Genomic DNA, 6517 nt, shown 5'->3' with positions numbered 1-6517 from the left:
TACCCCTACCGGGACAGAAACTGACCAGGAGTGGATGGTAGGCCCACCCTTCTGGTAGTTGGTACTGGAGATCAGGTCGAACAAGAAAAATTGCAGTTGACTGAGTCTTTTATTCTGAACTCTCTTAGTGCCTTATATAGTAATTAGGTTGTAAATATTAGAAGATGAAGCAAATGTCACCGTCTCGTAAAAAAAAAGTTACAGAAAACATATAAGAAGATAAATCTACATTTTCAACATACTGCTTTGGATATGAATAATTGTTAGTTTTTCCTTCAGAGCAGAGCAGATTGGTTCATTTTTATAAGCATCAGTTAAGGACATTGGCTTGTTTCCTACCAAAAGGCAGTAATTTTCCACTAAATCACAATGATGTTTCAGATCCTACCAGTAGCAACCATACTCTTTTCTATACCTGTCATTTTTCTAGGAGTTTATAATTTGGCAGGGATACTTCTGGCATTCTGTTTCTTAAACTCAGTAGCAATTGTTCTTCCACTGTTTTGTAATTTATTTTCAAAAATTAAATTTGCTGAATTTTAGTTTTACACAAGTTAAATAGAAAGCAATTTTATTCAATATGGCTCCAGCCCAGAAAAATTCTGTGTAAACAATATTTTGAGAATTTTGCTGTTCTGATTAAACCAGTCCATAAACTAAATTGAGCCAGGCATATTTCAGAGAAAAAAAAATGTCCTCCTCCCCAAATTTAATTTTCCTTTTTTTGTTTGGAACACATCTTATTGCATCATAGATAAATCTCATTTTAGAATGCATCTAATTCTTAGGCATTCAGCTAGCTGTCCTTTCAAACATCTTTCCATCTTATTCCTTATTAGATTATTATACTATCACAAACTCTTGGTCATACCACTTCAAAATGACTTTTCTACAACCCACCATGCTGTGGTTATCCTGATTAAAAAGATAATATGAAGAATTAAAGTTTATTTGTGACTCTAATGCACTAACAATCAATCAAGCTTGTCTCATTTCTGACCATTTTTATTAGAATTCTAAACCAGTTTGACTACACTGAGGCTGTGTTTATTTTAGATTCTACTTTTTCCATTAGTTAATTTTATTGTAAATATATCGTTCTGACATTTCTGTAATAAAGAATGCTCTACCTGGAGATGCAGTTTATCCAAATTCAAACTAGACCATTGTTCAATCTTGCATTGTTTGGCAGAGCCTCCGCATTATTAAATTGCAGCATCTTTTTCTAACATATTTAGCATTTATGCTGCAAAAGTTCAGATTGTTCCTTTTAAGAAAAATAAATTATTCTTCAATGCCAGCCAACCACAAAGTAAAACTGCAAAAATTTATTAAAAGGAAAAAGAAAGAAGAAGTGATATTAAAGATAAAGAGGAAATATGAGTCATTATTTAGTTATTTTGATGGGAGGGCACTGATATCCAAATATCATTAAACCACTAGGAAACACAGCAACCATTAATTCTCAACATTCTCTAGTTTCTTACCTCCTATTTTATTTTTAATAACAGTTGGGGAACAATTTGATATTTTACAAGTCTAAGTGAGAAAAACTCAACTTTCCTATTCAGATTTTAATGTACATAGCCACCTAAGGAGAAAAAATATGGATCTTTTGTTAAGGAATGGAATCCTTTTCATGAGGATGGGGAGTGCCATATCTTCACTGTTCCTTAGCCATGTAGGCTTTAGGTAAAAATTCACCCAGAATTCCAATCAAAAGATCTCTTTTGATTGGAATTCTGGGAATTTACCACGTCTGCACCACCAAAGTGATTTAAATTAGCCTTTCTCCTCTTCAACCTGAGAGTCATCACCTTCACTGATTTGCACACCACAGCCTTAGAGTCCAGTCATTTAGGTGCTCAATATTCTAGATTAAATTAGCATGCTTATTCTAAAAAAAAAAAAAAAAAACTGAAGTCTGAGAAATAAAACCCAAACAACATCAAATAATAATATCCCACATGCCAGGCACTTTGAAGAATGCAGTAATATAGAAGACATATTCATTGCCTTCACTCTAAATTTAAGGAAATAGGACATAGACATTTTTCCACTTTGGCTCTACTAGCAATTGGAACATAGTAGACTTTGCTTCCATAATTGTAAGAACAAAAGAAAAGATAATTACCATAGAAAAACCAAATAGCACTGTGGAAAATAAGCAATGAAGAAATTCAAAGAATAGAGAAAGCAAATTGGCTTGTGATAATTAAGAAAGGCTTAATAGCAGTGAAGCTTGAATTTATGAATGTGGTAAAACTGAGATTAGTAGAAAAGGATGAACATGGTTTTCTAGGAAGATGGAAAGACATGGCAATAGGGAGCCCCAAAATTTCAGTGGTATAAAACCACTGTATTTATTTCCTGCTCGTGTAACAGTTCAATGAAGATATTCCTGGTTGATGTCTTTCTCCACACATAATTCAGGTATGTAGGGTCATTTCATCTTGGAGTCTCACTGTCCCCCAAAGCTTCAGAGTCTTTTTATCCAGCCAACAGAGGGAAAGAGAGAGTCTGGAGAAGATCCACCCACTTCTCAAGTACCTTGGCATGAAACAGACATACACCACTTCTGCTCACGCGGCACTGGTAAATACTAGATAATGGCCATACCTGGATTTAAGCAGACACTGGGAAATGTAGCTCCTGCCTAGATTGTCACTTCTCAGTGACAACTCTAGGCTTTAAAGGAGAAAAATGCATTTTGATGGACTGCTCTCTATCTCTGTCGCACCAAGCCTGCCAAGAAGGTACAGAAGGTGAAATGTTCATTTTTTGCAGTCACCCAAACGTGAGAGTTTCTTAGAGGCACTACAACAGGCTGGAATGTATACAGAGCTGGGGAAGATTCTAAGGCAGAGAATGAAATAATCAAAGCAGCATTCAAAAAAAAAAAAAAAAAAAACAGGCTACAGTATCCAGCAGGACTGCAAGTAGAATAAATATTTTTCCAGAATAGACAACGAAGCTGGCAAAGGGTATAGAAAACCTGGGTAAGGATTTGATGTGTACTCCTAAGTAAGAAATGAAGTTGATGCATGAATAGAGTGGGGGATGGAGGATGGAAAGGAGGAAAAGAAAGAGGGAAATGAAAGAAAATATTGAGCATTCAAGCTTATTTGGTAGTACCCCTAACAACAAGTAGGAAGTAATTTTAGAGAGAAGATGAGTCCAGGAACATGTTCAAAAGCTCCATGGGGGCATCTACATGGAGCTGTCTAGCTGGTAGTCAGTCACACAGGGCAAGGTGAAGATAAGAAAGGGTCAGAAGAGGCCTCTTTCCTGACTCTCACCACTGTGCAATTTTTCCCAGACTACTATAGTATCTACAAGAGGCAAATGAACTATTCTGTGACATGGCAAATCCATTCTTTTTGCCTGTCTACACAATCGATACCAATCGCCACAGCCAAATTGATCTGGCTGCAACTCACATCAATTCTTAGAAGACTGAAAGGAATGGATTGGCCGCGCCATAGGCCAGCCATTTTACATCCTCGGACATGCCCTATTCGGCCTGAAGAGTTATTAGGCCAATGGAGGAGGAATCCAAGGTCCTCATTCTGTTCATTTTTTCAAGATCTGATGTCACATTTTTTTTTTTTTTAGATTTCTCATCTGCCTAAGTAATTTTGATGTGAAAACTAAGAATCAATTTGTTTCCATTTTTTTTTTTTAAGTCAAACCAATGACATATGGTCATTCTGTACACGCAAAGCCCTGTCTTGGATAAAGAAAAGTTTCTTAAGCAGAAGATACTCTGACAGAGAAAAGAAGCATACCAATACACAATTAATTTGCAGCCCCATACACGCCCCTTTCAATCCTATTAGAGAGAAGAAAGTAATGTAATGAGTATGTCCTCTGCAGTAGGTGCTGCTCTAATGTAGCTGATGCACTCTGCATTTCAGATTAGCCCAGCATAAGTATTATATCTCCATTTTAAAGGAGCTTAATAATTTACCCAAAGTGATACACCTAGTAAAGTGACAGAGATGGCAATTAAAACTTTGGTATGACCCAAAGCTGAGTGTATTATGACACTACAAAGCCTCTCCTGTGGTTCTAATTAGGCCCGTTTAAACAGCCAGGTAAAACCAGGTAAAATAAATAAATAAATAAATAAATAAAAATAAATAAACAGCCAGGTAAAGAGCCAATTCCTGTTGCCATTTGACCAAAATGCTCGAACCAGCATCCTGCACTCCTGTAAATCTGACACAGAGAATCAATTCAATGGTTAAGAACAGCAAACATCTTCCCAGACATGTATTCATGCTAAGGTGGAACTGAACGATTATTCTGAACCCTGACTACAGTGAAGGACAAGGAAGCAAATTCCAGTTTACTCCTGGTTCATCAGTTTTACGTGTGAAGCAGCCTTGAATTTGCCAAACGTAGTAAGATGTGTCCTTGACAAGGCAGAAAAATATACAGTCGTGTACTTAAGAAAGCAAATCTGCTGGGAGGTCCGGGTCAGTCCGTGGCCCATAAACACATTTCTCTATGCTTCTCTGTGGACGAGCTGAAGCCCAGAGAGCCCAGCAGAGCCCAGCAGGGTGGTGTCCCCAAGGCCTGAACAGGATACTCCAGTGTTTCCAAGATTGCCTCTGGTAGGCGTGGCATGTGTCCTCCAAATGCAATTACTTGAGGAGTGTGCCAAGTCGGGAGTGGCTAGCCAGTTGGGGATATGATTGCCCATCCAAAGGGGGTTTAGGCAAAGAGGTTCCAGATCTAAAGTCAATGTAGACAGAGATTAAGGAAAAGCTGAAGGAAGAGGAGGTGTGAGGCAGAGCCAAGAGGCAACGAAGGCTGTGTTGTTTTTATCTAGTGTCACAGCAGAGCCAAAAGGATTTGAAAAGCTGGCCATGGAGCAAAAACATATTTTACCTTGCAAGCTGAAATATCCACAGGCTGTGAAAGATCAAGAAAAATAAAAAGAATATTGTTATTGCAAGAGAAGCACCATTTCAGAATCGCCTCTGAAACAAATAACAGAATGAGCTCCGTCAGCTTCTCTCTAAGCCTTTGCTGTGCTCCCTCCCCCCACACGTACTCCAGGTCAAGTTGCAGATCATTTCTTTCCTAAAACTCACTAGAATGTGTGCCCTTTCTTTGTATCACATTTCCTCAACACTATAAAATAAACTGTACTATGGAGTGTTTTAATTTCCTATCGTCTTCGGAAAATCATGCTAATAAGACATTTAGTGAAAAGAGTAGTTGCCCAGTAAGTGGCAATAATCTTTTACGAGTGCCGCTGTGAAAACTATGAACAAATATGTTGACCTTGAAAGTTCCAATCTTACCGTGAGCGCAAGAACAATGACACAAATATTCATTTAGATGAATGCTTACCACGCTTGGCCTTATCATTCCGAGCTACCCACATTTCAATTTCCTAGTTACACTCAGAAACTATGGTTTGTGATGGAAAGCAAAAGGATACTGTTGCCATGGTAGCAAAAACATTTTTTTTTTCCTCCCTCAAAAATAGTATATCAGAGACCAGGGGGAAAAAAATAATACTAACTGCACTTGCAGAAAGAAATTAAATTTAAATCCAAGTTCTTACAATTGCATCAACTGCTGTTTACATATCGTCCCATCTTCATGTGTAAGGATGCCCCACCATGGGCTTACTAGTGGAAGCACAGGTTACATTTTCCTCTTTGAGCAGGTTGTCTGACACACAGAATACGTCGTTTAAAACCCGTGAATGAATAAAAGAATCTAGATTTACAGTTATACAAAATGGTATCCGAAGTAAGTGTTTAAAACTGCCTTAGATTATTAATACAGCTAATAAAAAAAAAAACCAAGTAACTACAACCATAACGACAAAAACAATGCTTGTTATCCTTTTGAATTCCTTTGCTTGTCACTCAAATGGGATATTACCTTTTTAGGGACTGACAAAATAACTCAAACTAATGTAGCACCCTGTGCTGCTCATATTCCCTAATGCAAGTCATTTTCGTGATATTACTTGTGCAGATATGACACTGGCTTCCTGCAAAATATAATCCCTGAAATTTTCCTGTATTCAGTGAGCTGTTGACATTTTTTAATAAGAGAACACAACACTAATGCAGCTGTCTTAATTCTGTGAATTACTTTCCCGCCAAATCCAGTGGAGCACTGATGTCACACACCGGCAATCCGTTAGAATCAGTCACCTCTCCAGCTGTCCTTATAGCTTCTGCATGTCCCATCCTCAGCGTATTTTCTCTTTTATGTACTAAGATGAATGTCAGTGTCAGGTCTTTAGAGGAGCTGGATCTTTTTACTGCATATTCGAAAACATGTTCTTACTTCTTATTTCTACTCCATGACAGAAATTCTAATTCAGAAATGTTCCTTTTTCACAGATGCCCTTGAGGAAAATCAACCCAAGACATGTTCTAACATAATTATTCCTTGTAAATAGTCATACCTAAATGTACTGATATCAGGTACTCCTCCTAATTGCATTGTTTACTCCTCCTATGTTTCTTTTGCGGACGTATTT

Source organism: Vulpes lagopus, chromosome 1 (genome assembly GCF_018345385.1).
Source record: "Vulpes lagopus strain Blue_001 chromosome 1, ASM1834538v1, whole genome shotgun sequence".
In the NCBI taxonomy this organism is placed as follows: Eukaryota; Metazoa; Chordata; class Mammalia; order Carnivora; family Canidae; genus Vulpes; species Vulpes lagopus.
The sequence above is the reverse complement of the archived record's forward strand: the minus strand, read 5'-3'. Positions refer to the sequence as shown.